The sequence below is a fragment of the Poecilia mexicana genome, unplaced genomic scaffold (assembly GCF_051168715.1).
Source record: "Poecilia mexicana isolate PSO_F unplaced genomic scaffold, ASM5116871v1 scaffold_13, whole genome shotgun sequence".
NCBI classification, from domain to species: domain Eukaryota; kingdom Metazoa; phylum Chordata; class Actinopteri; order Cyprinodontiformes; family Poeciliidae; genus Poecilia; species Poecilia mexicana.
Window position 1 is genome coordinate 6,915,724 of NW_028263382.1, and position 24,792 is coordinate 6,940,515.

The 24,792-nt window shown below is 36.3% G+C and overlaps 1 protein-coding gene and 1 non-coding gene across 2 annotated transcripts in view; one reads left to right on the forward strand and one right to left on the reverse strand.

The window, feature by feature from the left end:
• The window catches only part of pak4 (p21 protein (Cdc42/Rac)-activated kinase 4), a 36,769-nt gene extending 28,991 nt beyond the window's left edge, over nucleotides 1-7,778 (reverse strand). The window contains exon 1 of the mRNA XM_014995514.2: nucleotides 7,578-7,778. The gene's annotated coding sequence lies outside the window, so the exon portion shown is untranslated. The remainder of the gene's footprint in view (nucleotides 1-7,577) is intronic.
• A 6,476-nt stretch (nucleotides 7,779-14,254) lies between these two features.
• On the forward strand, nucleotides 14,255-14,327 carry trnav-aac (transfer RNA valine (anticodon AAC)). Its single transcript has one exon. It is a non-coding gene; the product is annotated as a tRNA-Val (tRNA).
• The last annotated feature ends 10,465 nt before the right edge of the window (nucleotides 14,328-24,792 follow it).

Below are 24,792 nucleotides of genomic sequence, written 5' to 3' on the forward strand. Positions count from 1 at the left end.
GTAAATGAGTACACAAGCCGACTTCCACACATTTCAACACAGACTTTCTGACTCGGAGGAAACCTTTTCCATATTTCTACACACTGAACAACAAAGAAACACGTTTAATAAACCCCAAGGCAACTTTAAATTGGTTATAAACTTACCTTCAGGTTCCAGTGTCAAATGTTCTTAAGCTAATTGATCTATGAGAATGTGTTCTTGCATTATTATGTCATTGCATTACTGGAAAATGTTTATTGCAATAATTTCTGGGACAATTTATCATCCAGTAAAATTTGTCATTGTGACAGGAGTAACGATTGATTATTATGTTTTGAAGGAAAATTTTGTTTTGTTGAGACATTATAGTCTTTTTTTTCTGTTCTTTGAAAAGTAAAGTTTACTGATGTACTTGCATTATGTTTTTATCATATTTGTTGTAAATAGTCTCAAAATGATTATATTTTTGTTTATATTGATCATTTCTGGGAGTATTTACTGTCCAGCAAAATTTGTTATTGTGACAGCTTATAAAACAATAGTAAAAATTCACATTTACTGCATTAAATATTTTCCATGACTTCAGACCTGTCCAGAAATATTACATTTTTCAGGTATTTACTAAACATTTTGTACGTCTTTATGCCTGTTTTGCTCATGAATCCTAAACATTTTTCAAAGAGAATCACCAAAATAGACAGTATTTTCAAAAATAAATGAATAAAAATAAATAGAAGTAACCTTTAATCTGCTGTAGCTATTGATAATTAAAATGACCAGTTTTGTCCAATTTTGGGCCTCGAGAGTAAACAGCTTTATGACAGTAAGTGCCACAAAACAAGAATGGGAAATTGTCTATTAAAGTTCAGTCCACTTCCAAATTATTTAAAAATAACAGGAACCAACTAATAATAACCAAACACTTCATCCTCAATCTAGCACAAAAAATTCTACCAATTTAATAAAAGTTTTACCTTCATGTCTCTTGATGTCCTATTGAAACCCATTTAGACCAAACTGCACTGCAGAAACTATTTGAAATACGCGTAAAGCGAAGGATATACAATGTATAACTAATAAATGTTGCATGAAACACACCTCTCATTGTCAACAGAAGAATATGTGAATTAGTCAAAAGATCAAAAGAAAAATGCTTCGGATTACAGATGAAAATACTACGTGTCCTCGATATGCTTCGGTAAAAACAAACTTCGGTGAGTCATGAGCGACTGAAAATGTCGTATGAATTTCCAGACAACAGGAATATCCACTTAGCAGTAGTAACAGATCCAGAAACGATTTCTGTTTCAGCAGGAAACAAATACCGACTCTGAGAGGGAAGGAAGAAACAGGACGGACAAGAATCGGCCGAGGCCCGATACTTGCTAACTCATGCTTAGAAATAGATTAGATTTATTGTTTATAAATACAAGAGATAAGAAAAAGTGTACTAAAGTTGTTCGTTTGAGCCAATTATGTGCTTTTACTCCAGATAAACAGCTGGTTTAAACATACACACCACAAATTGTTATTTAATTTCACTTTTGGATCAATATCGTTTAAATTTAAATGAATTATCATTTGTTCAGACAGATATATGTGCTCACATCAGTCTCATGGCGTACTTATGTTGGGAGCACAAATAGTAATAATAATCAGGTTGCTGGTCCAGTGTCAGATAGTTCATGCTAGGAATGCACAATATGAACGGTCTCTGGTAGAAATCTGGACTGTGATGGAGATCTGTAGTCTACCAGCTAACTGCGGTAAAGCTCGTTAATGACGTAACTGGCTGGCATCAAAACAGAGCAGGCGGGAAGCAGCGAGGCTGAGGGCGCAAAGGAAGAACTCGTTAAAAAAGCAGGTGCAAAAAACATCAGTTATCTGGACCGGGTTCAGGTTTAACGGCGATGCTCAGGAGGAGCGCAGCAGATGTCACGGTCAGACAGCGACAAGTGTTGAACAAGCTTTAACACATACAAATATATGCATTACAATCAATTAGTATTTGATTTTTTTAATTTCTATAGTAAGTTTTATAGAAATCATATTGTGGTACATATTGTTACCACCACCCATTACAATATCTACTGTGATATGAATTTTATGCCATATTGCCCATCCCTAGTTCAGGCTTGAACCTTTTCTGTTTATATCATGCTACATTTTAAGAAGAAAAATCTTTTCTCTTTAAAAACATGAACTGAATTATTATTTACTAGCATCTTGTTCTTCATACATTTCTTTTACCAGCTTAAGCAGCTACTAGCAGGACAGTTTTTTGATTACTCGATTAATCATTAGATTAATCACTAAATGACTCAATTACTAAACTAATCTATTGAGAAATCAGGCTGAATTTGTGATCAAACTGGCCATAATCCTGAGTGGTGTCCGGTAAATATGTGAGTCATGGTGGCGTTGTCATTACATAATGTCATGTTGTAAACAGAAGCAATGAGGGTGTGATCATCACCTCTCTCATTAGGAAAACGCAGATGTCATGTGATCTCAGATTTAAAGACAGTCCTGAAAAGTGCTGCTCTTTAATCAGACGTGGCAGACATCATGTGACCTGTGAACCTGCTGGGAAGCTGCCGCTGTGCTGGAAGGGATCAAGTAAAGCCGTGTGAAGATTACTCACAGTTTGAAAATATTATGTGAAGATGAACAGAGATTCTTTCCACAGTCCTACAAAGGCGGGATCCTGAGAAATAATCTAGGAACGGGTCGAGTCCTGTCCATCTCATCCAGACTAGCGAAAGCTTTCGTTTCCCCCTCTGAAACCCAACCGGAACCGAGGTGACACGCCGCCACCATCCAGAAGTCTCCCTGTATTGTTTCTGTTAATCCTCCATAACACTGCGAGCACACAAGCCTCAGCATGATTTCACAGCCAGAACGGGAAACGACTGCAGAACAAACATTTACTGAAGCCAAAATAGGGACAAAAGAACACATTGGCCTTTCAAAAAGAGAAAAACTACAACTCCCTTAAAATAAAACACAAGCTACTGGAGGAAAGTAGGTCAGGTTATTGTTCTTTTACAATAAAGTTCACATTTTGCTTTTTCCTCTACTGCCGATACCCATTTTTACACACATTAAGGGAAACGCTCCATTAATTTGCTTTTGTCTGACCCAATCTGAACATTTATCTTACCTAAAAGGAAGGAATCTGTTTATGCACACAGTAATTAAACCAAAACTGGACAAAAAATATGTTCATTTTGCATTTAAGGTATAAAGAAGCTGTCTGCAAAGATGTTCTACCCAGAACTCCTCAACTGTCACCCTGTTCAAACTACGTAAAAACTAAAATCTGCTATTTATTATTTTGATAGCAAAAGGTGCTAATCAGTCAGTGCAAAAATTTGTCAGTCTACAAATTCTGCAAAATGTGCCAATTTTTTACCCGATTAATCATTCAAATAATCAATTAATCGGCCCAATAATTTATAGAACAATTGATTACTGAAATAATTGTTGTATAATTTTCCTGTTTGCTTTTCTCTGCATCATTTAGCAGTGAGTAAACAGCTCCTTCATGACTTATCTGCTGCAGCAGCAACAAAGGGAAGCTTGTCCTTCACCTTATCAGGCCTGAAGTTTCAGTCGATACCAACAATAACAACCTTGTTGCATTTTTCCTCGGCTCGCGTCGCTTTAAAACTCCTCATTCAAGTTTGCTTGCGCTTGCAGAAGCGATAATAAAAACAAACAGTCTGATGCTCATGTCAGTCAGTCAGTCAGTCAGAGAAGACGACAGGCGACCCGTCCTGCAGGAAACGCATTAGATTTTGTCTAAATCTGCTGCAGGAATCTCCAGCATTCTTTGCTTGGTTTTATTTTAAATCGAATAGGTTCTTCAGGCCTTGTTTCATAGATGAAGCCCTGCAGCAAACATTTACAACATGCCATAATTACGGGTCTTGAACCAAACAAATGCAGCTGATTGATGGTGTCAGAAACGGATCTGCTGCTCTGCTAACAGGGAATATCTTTTTTACTTCAGTCGCTGTTGTTTCTGATTCTGAGCGCCTCCAGGTCTGTGTTGGAGTTGGCTGGTTCAGTCATTCCTCAGAGGATTTTCCTTTCTGTTCACCAAGTCCAGCTCTTTAGCAACGTTTAAAAAAAAGTATTATTTCTTCATTTTCTCCATGTCTTCCTATTTCCCAACCAGGACTTGTGCAAACAGGCCTAGCTTGATCCTGTAGACTCTGGGTATCCAAACTTTTTGTGAAACGCGTCATGTTGATTATGATGTGAAGTCAGAGTTAGTTGTGGCCCAAAAAAATACATAATTTCTAAAACAACTTAAAATCTAATTTTACAAAACTAAGCATACAACAATTAAACAAGAAAGTAGTTGGAGATTTTGCAAAAATTGAGGTGTAAATCACTGTATCCCCCAAAATTAAAAAGGATTATGCACACACAGTTACTGGACAATAAATTGTCCCAGAAGTTATTGCGATAAACGATAATATTGTTGTTTAGAGGCCATTTTCAAGTGATATAATTGAAATGACATAATAATGCAAGAACACATTCTCAAAGATCAATAAACTTTAACACTGGAATTGGAAGAAATTTTAAATACCAAAAACAAATAAGACAACAGAAACAACAAATAAAATAAATTATGAAGTCTTTTTAAGCAAAACTGCTCTAAAATATGGGTTTGTTGAGACTGAAGACTTTTATCATTCAGTTTTTGGTACAAAGGGAGAAACAAACTATGGAAATAGAAATTGAGCTCATTTTAATTTGTCATGTGATTAATTGATTAATTGATTTATTGCTTATTGTGACAGGTTTAATGCCACTTCCTGTTTTTCCACACAAAGGTTAGCTTTAGGAAGCAAACTTTTAGTTTAATGAACATAGTCAGCTTGTATTTTATCATCACAACTCCAATGTTTTGGTATAAATGAATAAAGATTACATGACCAACTCATTTTTTAGCTAGTGTTGATTATGGCTAATAATTACACTAATTTAGAGTCAATCAAGTGCTTTTAAACATAAGATAACTGCTCTTTTCACTGACCAGGTGCTCTGCAGGGCTTGAAGATGGCGCTGCTGTTAAGGTGTGATGTATAATGTGAGAGAACAGTGACCCCTGCATGCATCTCTGGCATCCCAGGAATGTGCTGTATGAACCCAGCACCAAACGGACAACTTTACTGAACTCCCTCCACTCACTGCAGACAAAAACGATCACAGGCTCAACATGAACACAGAGCATGAAAGACTCTGTAGCTGATCCAGAACAAAGAACACTAAAACAGAACAATGCTACAAGCCAACACTATGACACTAGCTGCTTTTCATTACAAACGAGCGCAAAACTTGTCAATATTCCACTAATGTAAAAAAAACAACAACAAAAAAACACAATTTCGCAATTGCAGTGTTTCCATTAAAAAAAGAAACGCGATTAAAATCACACGAGAATAAGTTTGTTCACTCAATAAGTTATTAAAAACAGGCCGCCCCTCCTACCACTTCTTGTTGTCTTCTTTGTGGTTTCTCTCAGTAGTAACATCCTGTTGTTGATTATATGACTCATGTAATGCAAAAAAAAAACTGTTTCCATTGCAGTTTTGCAAAATAAACCAATTTTGATGCAATCAAAAAAACCACTCCATCATCACACCAAAACATTATTGACAAGATTTTTTTTCAAAATTGCCATTACTCCATTAAGCAAATTTATTTTCGAAATGTAAGATTTTCCAATTATATAGACAACTGAAACACAGCAACTGATGTTTGAGAGCAACTTAAAAGGTAAGTAAAGCAGTAAATCTCTCGGTCGACATAAGCTAACAATTTGCATTTAAATATTAGCTTCACGTACACCAACAGTTCAGTAACAAGATTTGATACGTCGGAAGATCACGATTCTCTGATTTAAACCCGGAATCCTCCGTTCTAACCCCCACAATGCTCCATTCAGATTAACACAAGAAAATGTTAATCAGCTGTGCAGCGAACTACTAGTGAAGCACTGACACAAACCAGTGTAACTTTGAATTCACAGCGACAATATTGTTAAAGTTGTAAATTCCACGTAATAGCTACGGATTTTCCCCAAAATGCAAAGGCTACATTCATACGGCAGACAAATGCAACCCAAACCCGACATTTTTTCCAAAACCTCTGGCAAAATATCTGGCTTTTTCACAGCAATCTGAAAGGTCCAATTACAATCTGTGCAATCTTCTCCAAAAATCCGATTTGTGCCACTTCCATGTATGGTGCTACACCAGATATGTGTCTGATTGTTTTCAAAGTGTCCACAGCCTGAAACAGTTATGTTGTGTTTTATCCAACTTTTATGTCATTTACATGAGACATGCATCATAATTCTGAACAAAAAGAAGCCAAACGTAGTAAATCTGGATGTAAACAATGGCTGAACATCATTACATTTTCAACCATTGCTCAACCATCTTAAACGGAATAAAAATGTCAGCCTTGTTGTAAAAATAAGAAAACCAAAACAATCTATTTACATTTTACTGGAGTTAAACAGTTTCAAAAGTTAAAATGCTAAAGAAAGACTAATTGGAACTGCTGTCATCATTGCAATATTCAACAAACTTGCCATCACAGCAGCAAGTATGAATAAAAATCCCTTTCTTTCTACATGATGAAGCACCTCTAATGCCTTTAGTTTTGTAAAAATAAATTAAAAAAAGTAAAACGATTTATAATCTCTAATTTATTTAATTTATTCTCAATAAATATCAGTTATGTTTCCTATAAAATGGATGAAATTGTAACATAAAAACAAACAATACTCTGGTGTTTGTAAATTATTTTCTATAAAACAACTTTAAAATTCAGAAAAGTTAAAACTTGTTAAAAAACAACAACAAACAAACTGAGATCCAGGATTGCCAACTCAACTGTTGTACCTATTGTGATGTCATCGACCTAAATACTGACAGAGCAGAAGTAGCTTGGTGTTTTATCAACATGTTTTTTTTTTTAAAAACATTGTTAATCCTTTAGTTGAAATCAATACTTCAGTACTCAGCTATGTTTTTCTCGTCATTGTATTTTTGTTAGTACAAAAAAAAATACGCATTTGGGCAGTTACTTTAAATCTCGTAAATCCTTACATAAAAACACGACGTGTACATCGTGTAAGAGGAAACAAAAGTTTATCAAATCGTTAAACTTTAAATGATTGATGAGACTGTCAGCAATGCAATACGGGCAAAAATAATTTATTTGCATTTTACCAAAACCATCGTAATTCTGGAAGAGCAGCGCAGTGACGTTACAGTAATGTAGAAACCCATCCTAAAACCAGATTAGGCGGTCATATATGCTGGAGTTACATTCATAAACAACTTATCACATTTATCTTAGCTCATTAATAACAAACTGCAAACTTTCCATCAGGCTGTGAGCGAGTTTTCATTAAATCAGAGAGAAGAGGCTGCTCTGCTTTCCTCGGAGGCAGCCTGGAGAGCACTGAGAGCGGCTAACGTTAGCTCCTGTTAGCTCCTGAACGCGGAGCGGAGCAGCAAAATAACCTTTAAGTACTTTTATTAAACCCGAAGCCGCTTACTCACCCAGAAAGACACGGAGAAACTCTTTCCGCTGCCTCGGAGGGGAGTCTGTAAACTTTCCCGGGCCTAGTGGAGCATGAGCGGGATAAGTTTGGGAAAACTGTCTGACATTAGCTGAAGTCTCTTACTTTCCCAGCGCCATGTTGAACAGGGAAAAGAGTACATCCGGGAAACTAGGGCTGAGTGTCACCATGGAAACGGAGCAGCGTCGGCCAGTCCTGCCTGAATAATCATGCGATTGGTGTCGTCTTAACCTTTTCATCTCTACCGTAATCATTAGCTTCTGAAGGTTTATTCTGATGAGTTCTATCATTTATTTTTATCATAAAGGTCAAACCACCAAAAAATGTGTGTGTGTTCATTTGTTTGAAATAATTACAACAAACAAAGCCAAAGCAGACAGGCTGGATTTTGAGTTTCATTTTATGCAATATAATGTTTCCTTACTTGTTACACACAACTAAGCTGCTAATATCCATATTTTTTGTTTTTTGTTTATTTAGTTTTTCCTATGACAGTTTCACTGTCCCTAACTAAAAAAGTTGGGGACAGAATCTGGATCGAAACAGTTAGACTTTGAAATTTTTCTAATAAATTTCTGAAAATAATCTAAAAAAATTAATAAATTTTCTTTCCTAAAAAAATTCCCCAAGGTATTACTTTTTATTTTTTACTTTTTGAGCTCAAAAACTTCCTCTTATTTTCTAGAAAATTTCTGAGATTATTCTAAAGATTCCTGAGATTTTTCTCACAAATTTGAAACTCAGATTTTTTTTTCTAGCAATTTTTTTAGATTAATCTAAAAATTTCTGAGTTTTTTTTGGTGGAAATTTACTCCTCCTTTATTTGTTCCTGTGCTTTTCAGTAGACTAACACTTTCCGTGGCTTGACAGCTGTTTTTTTTATTATAATGTTATAGCTGAATAAGAGTCATGGCTGTGTGGAAACTGATTCAGAACCAGTGGAGAAACAGATGTTGCTGATATAATAGCAGCCTCCTCCTTTTGGCCCAGTCTCCTGCTGCAGAATCCGTTTGGAAACAAAACAACATTTTAATGAGTCCAGAGCTGGAAACCAGCCGAGGCGAAACATGGAGACGAAGAAGAAAAACAAAACTGAATATTTATTTAAAGTTTGTAACAGAGGGAAGAACAATCTCTAAATGATTCAGTTTAAAAGCAGAGCACAGCAGAACAACATGTTCATGTTTCTGATCAGAGATCAGGCTGGAAGTTTGTTCTGGTTCAATCTGCTGGATGAGGAAGAGGAGGAGGATGATAATGATGACAGAGACACTGTGTGTCTGTCTGAGCAAAACAATACAGCCAGAAACACAATGTGCTTATTAATGAGATCAAACAGAAATGTTTCTAATTTGTGTCATTGTCCCTTAAAATAGAAATCAAAACTTTAAAAATCACTTTAGATCTCTTCTACCGCGATTTCTTTATACATAATTAAATAAAGAAATAAAAGAAAGAGAGAAGAAAGGAAACAAACAAAGAAAAGAAAGGTCAAAGCAAAAGAAAAAGAAAAGGAGAGAAAGAGAGGAACAAATAGAAAAGAAAGAAGCAAATAAAAACAGGAAAGAATAGCTGCAGCGTCAAATATCCAACACTGACCTCTAGTGGTCGAATCCTCGCATTGCACCAACTGTCTCGCTAGTTTCCACTGAGCGACACAAACTGTTATTTTAATCCAGCCACGTTAAGTAATAAATAAAAATAATAAAATTTTCTGACTTTCAGAGTATCATCAAACTTTTATAATCGTAAATATTTTTTAAAAAATTATATTTTTACGATTGTAAAAATAAATTTTTACAATTTATTCTCGACGTGGAGGAGCTACTGCTCCTCCACGTCGAGAGGAGCCAGTTGAGGTGGCTCGGGCATCTGGTCAGGATGCCTCCTGGACGCCTCCCTGGTGAGGTGTTCCGGGCACGTCCCACCGGGAGGAGGCCCCGAGGAAGACCCAGGACACGCTGGAGGGACTATGTCTCTCGGCTGGCCTGGGAACGCCTTGGGGTTCCCCCGGAGGAGCTGGAAGAAGTGGCTGGGGAGAGGGAAGTCTGGGCCTCCCTTCTGAAGCTGCTGCCCCCGCGACCCGATCCCGGATAAGCGGAAGAAGATGGATGGATGGATGGATATTAATTAAAGTTTTCATACAGATTAATATTCTAAAATAATATATTTCAGAGAAAAAATATTACAATTTATTCTCAATTCAGTTCAGTTCAATTTCTTTAAACATCATAATTTTTACACATAATAAAGAAGCAATTTATATAAATAAAATATGTTAAATCCAACTGAATCTGACATTTTAAAGCTGAACTTATTTTACTAAAACTCAGTAAAATACAGTCAGATAAATGCTTGATCATTAAAAATCATCAAGAAAAAAGTTTTCTATCTGGGAAATTACGTTTCATGCAAAGAGGAGAGGAAATACTCGCATTACATTTCACTAATTATTTTTGAAGGCAGTATTGCGGAATCACCTCAAATTCAAGCCACTTTCCAGGAAATCATTTTCCTTTCTCTTCACCACCTTGTTTGTCTCAATCCCCCAAAAATACATTAAGGACACTAATTTACTTTGTTTTTTTTAATGAAATAACTATGCTAATGTAATTTGTACTCTTAAAACTCCTTAAAATCTCCTCAGCAGGTGAAAGAGCCACTTTGTCCTGCAGCAGAAACTCGTTGAGTTTCTCCCAGAAACATTGACTTTTTCTCATCACTTTGCAAACAGATCAATAAACCCCAAAAGAGCTGAAAGTGCTAATTAGTCGTGTATTTTTAAAGCTCATTTACATTGCCACTTTTGTCCTGTGGAAAATGTTGTTTGTTTTTTGCTGAGTTTGCTCCCTGACGTTACAGAAAGTTCACATGTCCCATTTAAACTGATTTTTAGACTGTAAATCCTGCTTACTGTGTATACATTTAAAGAAAAATAAAGATATTAACGTGATTTAAACCTTTCACACACTTGGCTATAAACTTTAGTGAAGGGGTTAATCAGAATTGCAGCCAAATATAAAAATTATTTTCTAAACCAATTTAATATCTAATTTTATCTGTTCAACAATAGATTAAGCATATAATGGAAATAAACAAAGCAGTTAGAGGTTTTGTAAGAATGTGTTCATAAATTAATGCAAAAATAAAAAAGCATGATGAACATTTACAATTTACCAGACACGTTTATGGGGGGAAGGGGATTTTTGTCCCTTTATAGGTCAAATTTCAGTTTAACTAATTCATTTAAAAAAAGATTTTGGTAATTCTGAGTAAAAGTCACTAAATATGTGTTTTTATTCAACATAAAACCAAAGAGAATGTAAAAAGTTAGAAAAACTCACATTTTAAGACCTTTTTTGACTTTATATTTTGTGTCCATGTCGTCTTCACTGGAGCTGCTGTTCATTCACTGCAGGCTGAGGCTCAAATGTTCCGCACCGGAAACGGAAAGGTTCGTCCTGGTCGCGTCCCTCAGGTGAGCCGACCTGCTCTGAACTCTTTCATCTCTGAGTCAGAAAACCAATTAGTGATGGGATGCGAAGTTTAGTGTGAAAATAAAACAACGGTTAGCAAACGGTCACAAGGTACAGACAAATAAAAAGGAGAGAGAATTTCAACAGAAAAAACGGTTAGAAGACCCTTTAGCTAATTGCGGAGAAACAAAAAACCGCTGTCATGGGCGGCTATGCTAACTAGCTTAGCATTCACAACAGGCTATGCTAGCTAAAATAAATTAAAGAACCATTTTTAATAAATATTTCCTGATGCAAAATTGAAAAAAAAAATTTAGCATCTAGAGTACATAATATTTTCCTTATTAGTTCAGGATTTTTTAAACGTTATTCTAAGAAAAGGGACCATCAGCAGAGAACTCAAATAAGGTGAATGATCTTATTATTGGATTATTGGATCATTCACTCTAAAGGTGAACGATCCAAAATACCGATGTCATCAGTACCAACTTGGCTTCAGTATCAGATGGATGCTGCTGGTTTAAGATACCATCTTTAAACTTTATTTTGTTTTTGAGTTGTAGAGACACTATTGGTTCTTTTAAATCAGGTAAAAACATTATTTTCTATAACTTTCTTGTTTATTTATTTTTTTGAAGAAGATTTTCTCAACTCTACTTCAAAAAAGATTTTGTTTTTATTTGCTCTCAAATTATGATTTTTTGGCACTTTGCATATGCAGAAAAAATGCACACAAAAAAATAATAGTATTAATGTACCTCTCCAAATTCTGCCAAATAATCTAATAGTCAAATAATTGAAAGAAAAAACCTAAAGCTCAGAAGTTTGATGATTTAAAATTTAAATATATCATAGTTCTGATGTGATGTCACACTTCCGTTAACTTTGTAACCGACAGCCATCTTGGTAGGCAGTTGCTATGGAGTTGCAATGACAACAATAAACAAACAACACGGTTAGAACTAACTCTCACCTTGTTCCTGACTTACAAACAATATAAATACATTACAGCTATTACTCGATTACAATTTTTGAGTTCTCTACCCACCTCTGTGTAATGCCAACATAAATATCAGTGATATTTACTGTCGTATTTGCTGCCGAACTAGCAAAGTTAGCTTAGCTAATGTAGCTTTAGATGCTAGCTAAAACAGACATGTAGCCTACGTGTTTGTTACTACATGTAGTCAATCTGCCAGTCACCAGAACCTTGTAATTCACAGGAAGAGTTTGGACGTTCTTTACAAATCCCTTTAAGCCAGTGGTTCCCAAACTTTTTCTTCTGTGTCTGTGTAAAATGACATGTGGCCCGCCATGTCATTTTATGTGACCCGCCCCAGCATTTTATAGGCCGATGATTTACTTAAAATAGGTTTTGAGCACAAATTGACTACAAACTACATCTCCCACAATGCATTCCGATGTTTACCAGCCAACATTACGGTTTCTTGCCTCTAGAGAGCAGCAGAGTCACCTCAAGCTGCTTATTGATTTTCCCAGCGAATAAAACTGAGACATCCGCAAGCTAACATCAAAACGTCCAAGAAAAGAAAAATCGATTTACAAGTAAGACTGTGAATGAAGATGTGTGTGAGTTTGTGTCAGGGCGGCAGGTGGCGCTAGACGTTATCTTGACCGACAACATAAAAAAATAATAAAAAAATAAAAATCGGTCATGTACTATTTTTATCCGTGAAATTACAATCATATTAACATCGGCTATTTAGTCGCATTTTATGCGGTTTAGATAATATTCACCGTGAATCCAGATCCCATCACCAATTAAGCAGATACATGTAACCACATCTAAGCGACTTCACATTTCTAAGTCTTCACAGCGGCGGAGCCTCGTCCGCAGTGGTTGAGCAGCGGACTGCGCATGTTACAGTCTAATTAACTTTTGCATCGTCATTTATTTCCTCCAGATAAACTGCCGGCTCCTCAAATGGATTAACACAACGTTGATTTCTCTTTAGTTTTCTCTGGTCTGTAATGGAGACTTGAATTTTCAACCAAAAGTTTGTAATGCGCTTCCTAACCATTTTTTATTTGCAAGAATTGATTTTACTTTTTAGTCAATACTCTGTAGAACCATTTGTCTCTGCTAATGACATCTGCAATATATTTTTTGATCCTAGGCTTAGTTTATGGACTGAACAGACAGAAACAGTCACCATTATACATTTTGAATTGTTGATTTTATTTTTGAACCATTTAATTGCAAAGTGTTGATTCTATTTTTGAACCATTTTTAATTTTAAAGTGTTGATTTCATTTTTGAACCCTTATTTATTTTGCAGTGTTGATTTTATTTTTGAAACCTTATTTATTTTGAGGTGTTGATTTTATTTTTGAACCCTTATTTATTTTGAAGTGTTGATTGTCTGAAAGACCTTAGACATGAATTGCCACATATGGGGTTTGAACCGACAACCTCAGCATTACCAGCACGGTGCTCTAACCTGCTGAGCTAACTCACTTACCTTACAAACTGATGAGTTTCCATGGATTTAAGAACTCACATGATCTTACCACAATGAAGATTTGATAAAAGTGCTTATATTCTAATGCTTTTCAAAACAACATACATAATATTTTATTTTCCAGAGATTTTGTATTTTGAAGTGTTAATTGTATTTTTGAACCATCTTTTATTTGTAAGTATTGATTATATTTCATAGCCATTTAGCCAAGTCTCTGTAGAACCATTTGTCTCTGCTAATGACATCTTCAATACATTTTTTGATCCCAGGCTTAGTTTGTGGACTGTAATGTGAAATTAGGCACAAGTATAAGTCTGATAGTTTGTTCACCAAGTTACTGTGCTCTCTGAGAGGATCTGTAAGTATTTGACATTGTTCCATGCCCATCGTTGATGTTAGCCTCTAACAAAATGTGGATCATCTACCAGGAACACTGCAAAGAGCATGAGTTCCTGTAGTGTAGTGGTTATCACATTCGCTTCACACGCAAAAGGTTGCTGGTTTGAAACCAAACAGAAACAGATTTTGCATGTTCTCTTCATCACAGGTGTTTACTAAAGGTCAACAAGGGTCTGTGGTGTCATGGTCTGTACTCTGAATCCAGGCATCTGAGTGCAAACCTAAGTTGAAATTTTCATGCGTTGCATCTCACATCATCAACTTTGGAACCTCAAACTGAAACAAAGCAGAGAAGTTCAGTTCCTGTAGTGTAGTGGTTATCACGTTTGCTTAACACGCAAAAGGTTTCTGGTTCAAAACCAGACAGAAACAGTTTTTGTAGGTTCTGCATCTCTTGGGGTGCAGTGAGACAAGAGCCTTCCTCTTTGGTGATGGTTCATTTGCCAATCGACTTCAATGTCGGCTTCTTTGAAATCGAAGCTACTTTATTTAAATTACCAATTGGCAGTTCAATGGCGTAATGCACATGTGTCTGCATCTACATTTTTCTCATAGTGACAAAAACCACCCCAATAACTTTAATAAATTAAATTAAGCGACTTCACTTAAATTAGCATCACTTCACCCGCTGGGGTCTGAACAACTTCCTCCTGGTTCCCATCTGCAGAAAAATCTGCGCTAATTCATCAGTCAGTTGGATCTGTCTGATCCAAACAGATCAACTGAACTCTGAGTGTTTTACCCTGAGCGGTCCGGTGTGCGCTTTTACCAGGATTTTTATTTTTTTGTTTTGCGTGGTTTCGCTTCTCCAAAACGGACAGATGTTACGTCTGCAGCTCCTCCAGACGCTCCAAAGCGTCCGGTCCATAACTCTTCAACTCGCTGTCAGCTCTGGTCAGAAAGACGCATTTAGTTCAGAGACCATGAGATGATATTCAGAAAGGATTTTTAAATTAATTGATTTCAGTTGCCTCTGAGACTAAATCTTTGCATAAAGTCTATAATGTCTGCCCATGTGACTTGTTTTTATTATTTGCTTGCTCACCTTTAAATATTTAAATATTGTAATTTTTAAACTGAGCAGTAATTTTACATCCATGGAAGCTCAAATGTAATATTTAAAACTTCAATACATAAAATCAGTTATTTAACAATATGAGGTGTTTAATTTATTTTTAACATTGTATTTTTATACATTTATGCTGGGGTGCCCAGGTCTAGTTTCCAGAGCTACCATCTGCAGCTTTAGATGGTTCCTTCTCTAACACACCTGGACCATTGACTCATTATAAGCCTCTACAGAACTGAATGAGGGAAGTCAGCCTTTTGTCTGGGGTGTTTTAGCAGGGATGTCCTCCTGATCTGTACCGTCAATGTGGCCCGTAGAGGGGGGCCAATATGCTGAAGTGGCCCTCGGTGAAACTGAGTTTGACACCCCTGTTCTACTGTATCAAATTGACATAGGAATAACAGAGAGTTGGCCATTCTAAGGTAAAAACCCAGCGCATACAGTGTTCATGTTTTTTTGTTTTTTTTCATCCAGACGGCTTCCCGCGCCCCCCATGCAATGATATGGCGCCCCCCCTAGGGGGCGCGCCCCACAGTTTGGGAACCTCTGCATTGATTGTATGTGTCCATGAAGCATGGGTACTCTTCATGTTCACTAAATCACAACAGATCGGAGGCATCTTCTAACAGGTTTACATTCTCCATCTCACACGGGTCGATCTCAACAGCAGCCATTTTGTTCAAGTATCTTTCTCCTGCACATTGGTCAAGAGTGCCCACATATTTTCTTTGTGTTGGTCTGGAAGCCATGGTTCTGCTGTGCTTGCCTACTAAGATGATGCAGATCACTTAGTATCAGATCAGTAACAAAATATCCCAGAAAAAAAGGATTCTTGCAGATGTGGAGAAACTATTGGTTTGTTTAAATCAGGTAAAAACATTATTTTCTTTAGCTTTCTTGTTTATTTCTTTTGAGTTTAATTTAGGGTTGAAACGATTAATTGGAGTTATAATGATTAATTGTATATTGAAATAACACAACTAATTTAGTAATCGATTAATCGTTAACTGGAATACACAGACTCAAAAAAATCTATTTGCTGAAGGAACAACACAGTCAGAGTTGAAATTAACCCAAAGCTGTACAAAATATAAGCCTTTAATATTCAAACAACCTCTTGGACTTTAGATGTTTTCTACCCAGATTTAACTTCACCTGGTCCAAATCGTGTTTCTATTAACACTATTTACTATCCAATTATTAATAAGTTAATCCAGTCAGTAATCAATAGATCAGCCCTGCACTGTACTGATGTTAAGTCAAGCTTTTCACATGCTGGTGTTAGTATTTATGAGCTGCAGACGCATCCTTGGCTACAAATCATCCAGTATTTACCTACTGAAATGATTGTTTATTTGCATTTTCTTCATTATTTTCTAATATTTAAAATAACTTTAAATGGTTACATCAAAAATCTGCAGAAAGTGCCAATATTTATGATTAATCAATTAATTGTCAGAATAATTGATTACTAAAATAATGGCTCGTTGCAGCACTACTTTGTTTTAAACATCCATTTTTATGTTGTTTTTTTATTGCATTAATTGTGTTTATCTGTAGTGCATTTCTTTCCTGTGGAGAACAAAACCAACTTTTTGCTTTTTATGCATTTTTTAGGCTCATTGTTGCTTATTTTTGGAGAATTATTAGCACTAAAGCTGAACAATATGCAGGATTTAAAGAGAGAAAATCCTTCTTTCACCAGCAAACCCTGCACCAAATCCCCAAAACATTTGCAGCTTTTAATTTAAACAGCAGATTAAAATCAGCATCAATGAATGATGCAGAGCCTGCACTTTATCTAAGTCGTTCTATTTGCACTGCAGATGTTTGCAGGAGAGAAAAAGAGCAAACAGTGAAACCTTGGAGCAGTTGGGGGGATGCAGTCTGCAGCAGAGGGTTTTTTTGTTTGTTTTTTTGTCGCTGCTGCTGCAGTCTGAAGCTCACAGATCTGCTGAGTCATGCCATGGCTCGGTCTTCAGGTCACAGCTGCAGAACCGCTGCTGAAAACTTCAGCTGCTGCTGATTTAATTATTGATCGGAGGAGGCGCAGCCACCTTCCGGCAGCTGCACACGGCTGTGGCTGAGCCGGAGCAAATAATGCATGAAGTTAAAATCTCCGGAGCAAAACATGATGAGATTTAGAGCGGGCGTGCAGGCGGTGACAGGAGACTGGCTGAAACACATCGCTCTGGTTTTATTGGGCCTTTTATCCCCTCTGTGATTCCAACTAAAGGAAATGGCAAAACACTTGGATCAAATGGGGTCTAATGCAGAACTGCATGCAGGGGAATCAACATTTACTCTACATTTTATGTTAATTATTCTGAACTTTTCAGGAAAATATAGGAGCTTGTTTTAAGTCAATAATTCCTTAATATTGATGAAAAAATGCTTGTTCCACTGGGAGATTATTTTATGTACAACAAAACATTTTTACCATGTTATCAGTGAAATCATCTGCCAGTGGAAATACAACTTTTAAAAAATATTAAGGAGTTATTTGCTTTATACAAGCTCTCATATCTTGCCTTTGTACCATTAATCTGCCGCCATGCTAACTAGCTTTAGCATTCACAACATGCTATGCTAGCTGCATTTCCACAGCGAGGGGGTTACTTATTTCAAGTATACTAAGATATTTGCACTAGAAAATAAACACAATTACTTGTTAAGATTTTTGCAGTGTACAAAATGTGAAATTTGCATAATTAGGGTGCATTTTCTCTGTTTCCTTTGTGTTTTTCCTTAAAATCTGTGTTTGTCTTGCACTTAGTGTTACATTTGGGTAATTTTAGAACCCAGTAAAGATCATTTCTTTATGTAAAACCTTCAAACGTGCGTATCAAGTTATTCTTTTGAAACTAGAAACATCTCAGATTGAAAGCAGCATCAAACTGACGTCAGCATGGCTGCTTCCCTTCTGCCATATTTCAGCCTGCAGTTCGTCTGTTTCCCCTCATCTGTCCTCCACAGTGAGAACAACACACACACAGTCTGGAATAAATGCATAGTTTATCATATAACAGTAAATAAAACAGTCTGGTTACATTTAATGCAGTCTAAGTTATAAAGTGAGGCGAACAAACGGTGTCATCAGAATCAGAGTGACACTGCGTTGTAATATTTATGCTAATTTCTGTGAGGCGATGCTAAACAAAAGCAGCACTAAAAACAATGATAACAAAAGGTTCAACATCCACTTGGTTTAGGCTACAGCTCCTCCTGGTACCTGAATGAAAGCAGCTTCCTGCCGTGCAAAGAAAAAGGAAGAAGGCAACCGTTCTGCTGCAGGAGGGGACAAACATCAGTTCGCTTCTTATCTTATTAAAAAGTTGCAGGAGTTTGTCGTCTTCCTGGGTGGAGTTCAACAGATGCAGAGAGATTCTCCTCCTGGGCAGATTTAAAGTGTCTTAGTTTCAGCTTTCAGCTCTTAAAGCAGGGGTGTCCAAACTTTTTGCAACATGGGCCAGAATCCAACGTTGAAAATACCCAGGGGGCCATATTGTTTCTCCAACTTGAAACGCAAAATAATTACTTGGTGATTATATATATGTATATATGTGTATTTATATATATATATATATATATATATATATATATATATATATATATATATATATATATATATATATATATATATATATATATATATATATATTTTTTTTTTTTTTTTTCTTTTGCAATATTTTAATGAAGCAAAGTAGCAACGTTTTTTGTCTTAATATAATGTGGACATTTTCCTAAACTGCAAAAACACAAAATTATGGTCTAGCAGTTTCTAATGCAAACATCTTAGGACACTTGAAATAAGACAAAACTTAAAGTAACGGTTCAGCAAAAAATATTAACTTGTTTTAAGTCAACAATGCCTTAATATTTATGAAAACATTCTAGTTCCTATGGGAAGTTATTCCACTTATTTTGCTAACAAAGGACACTGCACCGTTACCTAGTAACCCCAGCCACGCCCAGTCCGTAACCTAGCAACCCAGTTCAAGTTCCATTGACAGATTATTTCATAATTTGCCATTGGAACTGGTAGTTTTTCATCAATATTAAGGAATTATTGACTTAATGAAAAGTGTCATCTTGAAGAAATCTAAAATAGTTCTCTCTTATTTTAAATGTACTAAGTTATTTGAAGCTAAACCAACATTACTAGATTTTGTGTTTTTGCAGTGTAACTAATTATTTTTTTATTTTGGTCTAGAATTTTTTTGTTTATTTCTAGCAACACAAATGAGAACTTTCTTCAAAAAATAAGTTTATTAATAAAATAAATGTACACCAGTTTTTTTCCACAAGTAAAAATTTGTAGGTACTTACTATGAAATTAAATTTAACACTTTCCATTATAACAGAATTAAATTCCCTAAAAATGTTTTTTTTTTTAATTACCACTAGAGCAGCAAATTTGTAGCATTGTTGAACAGTGAGGGGCCACACAGAATTGTTCCAAAGGCCACAAATGGCCCCCGGGCCACATTTTGGACACCCCTGAGTTAAAGCATGGGTGGATTACTCAGCAGCAACAATGCTTGCTTTTAAAAAACTTCTACAAGGATAACAGGAGCAGCAGTCAAGACGCTTTGTGGTTCATGCAGGGAATCAATTCTGCTGCAGAGAATGTGAATATTTAGATATTTCAGAAGAAAAACGCTGAAAAACTTGATTGTTTTTATTTTTCAAGGGTTTTTCTCTCCAGATAATGTTGATGCTACTTTGCTACCTATTTGTAAGCATAAGGAGTGGAAATGATGTGGCATTAAGAGTCATTTTCTGTCCAACAAAGATTTTAAAAAGTAGCAAGTTTTTAAAACATTCTGCACTGAAAAAGAGAACAAGTGATCCAACTTTAAAAATTAAGTTTATCCAAGTAACTATATTAAGTTTATTAAGTTGTCATGTTAAACAAACATAAATAAAGTAAGTTTGACCAACTTAATTTGATTACATGTAACAAATTAACTCTTTTTTTTTTTTAAGTTGGAGCCCAAGTGTTTTTTTTCAGTGTAGTTAATCCCAGCCATCACAAGTTTTATGGGACCCATGTGGATTTTAGTTTTTACTTCACAATGGGACCCACTTAGCTTGACTAATTAAAGCCTTTGTCGGTTTGCATTGTTGGCTTGACAGCTAAGTGTCAATCCTTTTGGGATAAAGGATGACTTCTCACCAGCCCTGCTTAACCCACTTCAATCCAACTCCAGTCTGCTTTTCTAAAAACTTTGGTTCTAGAAACAGTTAATCAGTTGTGAATGCATAACTGAACCAAAATAATTGAACTCTGGTCCGCCTACAAACCTCGGTCTTGGATCGGTTGAAGTGAACTCTGGTGTGGTTTGAATGCATATATGTATGCCAAGCGGACCATAAACTGCTCCAAAAGCAGGAAGTGGACTTCTGCGCAGGGCATTCTGGGTAAATACAACCAAAACAAACCTGCTAATTAGCGCTAGCAGAAAAAATGGCTTATAGTTTTTTTTTTTGTTTGTTTGTTTGTTTTACTAAAGACAAAAGAGAAATCTTACAATCCTAAAATCTGACAGTTTTGTTTACATTTTTTGCGGAGAAGGAAGTTGGTTTCAGTGTCGTCTTCAGACGATTTTGTGTCGTTTCCTTCAGTGGTTATTGTTGCAGCGCCCCCAGAGGCGAGGAGGGGAACAGTGAGGTGTGAAAGAGAACCGCACCAGCTAAAAATATAACAAATGTTGCAAATTTGGTTCAATATCAGGTGGGAAAAACAAATCCGAGATGCAGACCGCTCCAAAAAGCAGGAAGCGGACTACAAAGCAGGGCATTCTGGGTAAATCCAACCAAAACAAATGAATGAGTCTAGCGCTAGGATGGTCTTTAGCCAAAAACAAAAGAGAAATCTTAAAATCTGATGCTACTCCATTTTTGTTTACATTTTTGCAGAGATGGAAGTTGCGCTCATTGTCTTCTTCAGAGGTTTTTGTGTCGTTTCCTTCAGGGGATCTTGGTACAGCGCCCCCACAGGTGAGAAAGGGAACAGGTCTTTCAATTAGTTCGGATGGTTTGACTCAGTGTTTCAACTTTGGTTACCTATCAGGTGGGAAAACACATCTGAGATGGAAACCACTCCAAAAAGCAGGAAGCGGACTACAACGCAGGGCATTCTGGGTAAATACAATCAAACCAAACGTAATGATCTCGTGCCAGTGGGAAAAGGGGCTTGTGGGTTTTTTTAAAACCAAAAACAAAAGAGAAATTAAAAAATCTGATGCTACTTCATTTTTGTCTATATTTTTGTGAAGAAGGAAGCTCCGCTCAATGTCTTCTTCGTGTCGTTTCCTCCAACGCCGCCACAGGCGAGGAGAGGAACTGTTTTTAATTAGTTTGGATTGTTTGACACAGTGACCTCAGCAGCTGAAAATGTTGTATTTTTGTTCCCTAATCAAACCGAATCAGGTGTTTTGAGAAGGATCTCTTCGTTCTGCATCCGGAGGGACTTCTGGGGCCTTTTGGACGCTTCTGCGCCCAGAGGTTCGGACAAACTGAATCCGGCCCTGGCTTAAAGGTTGACAAAAGGGCAGCAACCGGACTCCTAAAAGTCCAAAAACGACATTTCCAAAAACGACATTTCTGTGTCTGTTTGACGGGCAGAGTGAGACCCAGAGGGTTCGGGGATAAAAACGGACAAGCTCCTCCATCCATGCAGAATCCTCTCCATCACCCCGCAGCCGCTTGTCAGGTGTGTGCGTTCACCTGTCTACCGCGTCCCGCGCAGTCATCCGGAACTCGACACGCACTCGGTACGGTTCTGCACCGAGGCGGTGCTGTTCGACGCATCGGTGCTGTTCGACGTATTGGTGCTGTTCCCGGACAGAGAGTTAGATTTCCAGAAGAACGCGTAGTAGATGGCCAGGATGAAGGCGGCCACGGACACGCTGAAGAAGTAAGCGATGGCCATGGCCACTTTCACCCAGATCTTGGCCGACATGTTGGCGTGCTTGGCCCGCAGCTCTCCGGGGTAACTCGGCCTCCGCTTCGTGTCTCCGTTCGGCGTCTCGGAGGACACCCCGACCTGCCTGCCGACCGCTTTCATCTCGGAACCAGCGCTGGAATCTGCTCCTCAGATGGATGCGGTCTGTTCATTTGAGTCCGCGGCGGTCGGGACGGGTCTTCCTCAGGCTCTGGTGCCGGTCGCAGGGCAAGCAGGTTCGGGTTCGGTCCGCGGGACGCTGCAGCTCCGTGACCCCGCAGAGTCCTCTGTGCGCACCGGGCAAACTGAACTCACTGATGCTTTCCAGGCATGAGCTACATGGGACAGCTGTGAAGCTGCGGGGAGCCGCACAATGAGCTTCCGGTGCGCGCTTTCAAAATAAATGCGCGCAACTGAAACGTGTTTAAACCAAATACGATTATATGGAGCTAAACTAGGACGAATTAGTTAGTTCAAAGAAATAAAAATTATGCTGGAAAAAAAGTTTTGATACTGAAAATATATTTTTAAACATAAAAAATATGAAGCTGATAAAAACGTTTTGAAACTTAAAATAAAATGTTGAGCTACTTTTTGAACAATAGTTTAAAAAAAGTTTGTTTTTTTTCTATTTCAGATCGATTTTTCAGCTTCAATAGTTTTTCTTTTTAATAAACTTTATGGCCCAATTTAGAACAATAGGGATTACAGAAATTTAATGTGCAATTTTGGAAAGAAAATAAAAAATGAAAAATGTGGCATAAAGAAACATGAAAAACAAAACTGGATCTTTTTCTATTTTTGTATTCTTATGGGGACTTTTTAACATGCAAAATGTGGTTTTCTAGAATTTTCATTTAGTTATATATTGTGTTTATTATTCTTTTTAATTGTGTATAAGCTGCAAATAATTTTATTTACTATTACTGTTTTTAATAGGGGCAGCATTATCTATTTCAGGCATATCGTACCATTTCATAGCACCACCATGTAGCTATGTAACCATTAGTTGCTATGAAAATGCTGTGACTTGGAAGAAATTTGACATTGTAATTTAATGCCTTGAAATTGGGCCTCTGTCTCTTTAAGAAGCTCCTGCTCTGACACTCGGCTTTCAGGAAGTCAACAACAACATTACTATCATGTTTTTATATTTTTGATAAGGGAATATAATTATAAGATTTTTTAAGATAAAAAAATAAATTAGGACAGAAATTATACGATAACATAAAGCTAATAAAAGTCAATTTCAATCTAAACTTTCTAAAATACTTTAAAACAACCATATTTGAAACAAAGTATGACTATGTACAAAAAACATAGAAATATGATAAAAAATGAAAAATTCAACAGCAAAAAAAGGTTTTTGCTGTACATTGGTGCCACAAGAAATGATTGAACTAAATTTAAACATGCAAACAATTAAGTAATAAGTTAATAAATTAATAAATAATACAAATACATACATCTCCATGAACAACATGTGACTAAATAAGTGATATATATTTCATTAGTGAATAAATTGGGCCATCTAAAGACTTTATGGCTTTTATAGTTGAAAAGTTGTACTTTAAGTATCTTTAACCAGAGATTGATTGACAGTTTGTTGATTCTCGTTTTAAATAAGAATTCCTGATAATGTCTGATTAAGATTTTATTTTGAAAAGCAGCCAGCATCATTTCCTGCCTCGCTCTTTGCGTTTCTGTTCGACTTAACGCCGTTTGGGTCGAGGAGGAGCTGAAAGGACGCAACATCCAGCGATTGGGTCCCAGTTTGAGAGAAACGTCCCGCAGCAGAGACGAGCAGCTTCGGAACCAGAGAGGTTCTGGTTCTGGTTCTGGTCCGGGAGGGAAAACTATGCAGTAAGGAAAACTACAGCTAGGCTTTTTCGATCATAAAACAGACAAATCATCCCCATGAGCTCCGAGATTTATCAAATAAATAAACAGAAATGATAAAAAACAAACAAAAAAACTTTGATTTTAACGTATAAGCACAGATTTATTTAAATCAGTAAATCAGAGATTTGCTATTTTGGAGCAGCAATTATCTTAATTAGAGAAGCAACTGTTGTTCCTTATTAATCTGTGGAGGATTATAAAACGGTTTCTAAACTCATTTTTCATTCGACGGACAAAAATTGAGTCACAAGTTGAAAACATTAATAACAAAAGCAGGTTTTCCAGCAAATTCAACACCAAAATCGATTATTCTGATGATTAATTGGATGATTAATCAGATTAATAATTTAACCACTTAAGCTTTTGTATACATTAGAAATACATTAAAATATGCAAATAAGATTACTTAATTCATTTTAATTAAATTAAACATTCTAACAGAATTTCTTATATATAAAAAGCACATCTGCAGATTTTTCATGCAACCACTTAAGTTTACTTTGTGCAGTATTAGAAATGGATGAAATAAATGCAAGTAGTTTAATTAATTTTCTAAATAAGAAAAAACACTATATTACCTGAAATGCAATATACAAATAGTCGATAATTTGTTGCAATCCGCAGCTTAAATATGTTTCTGACATCAACATATGAAAAGCTGATCTGATCTGGTGATTACATTTTTCTAACAACCAATATTAATCAGCTACCAAAATGTTCAAATAAGATATTTTTAAAATTAATTTTCTTTTTTACAGAAAAGTAGATGTAAATGATCGATTGTAAAGTTGATTGATCATATATGATCGATATATCGGTTGACTTACGATTAATCAACAAGCAGCAATTTTCTTAAAAACCCGAGTTTTCTCTCACATCAAGATTTCGGACTCTTTCCATAACATAATGGACTAAAC